Raw genomic sequence first — 327 nt, 5'->3', positions numbered from 1 at the left:
AATGTAAAAACCGCCTTCAGCGGACTATGTTTTCTGCCTATCTTATAATGCCGTAAGGCAAAACAAGATAACTTGTAAATACATGTATTATATATAATTTTTTATAATCCGTATTATATTTATATTATCAATAAAGAGGTTTTAAAATAAAAAAAATTAGTAGGTGAAATAACATAATTAAGGAAATAATATAAAAATTCGAAATTCTATAAAGCAAAGAAATATGAATATTTTAGTTTATTAATAATTTAAAAATTAAAATTATGGAAAGAAAAAATAAAATTGAGAGAAAGAAAATATATGTAACAAATGAAATATGTAACCATA

This window comes from Halyomorpha halys, unplaced genomic scaffold (assembly GCF_000696795.3).
Source record: "Halyomorpha halys isolate HHAL.00 unplaced genomic scaffold, Hhal_1.1 Scaffold18.1, whole genome shotgun sequence".
NCBI lineage: Eukaryota > Metazoa > Arthropoda > Insecta > Hemiptera > Pentatomidae > Halyomorpha > Halyomorpha halys.
This window is presented reverse-complemented; position numbering follows the sequence as displayed.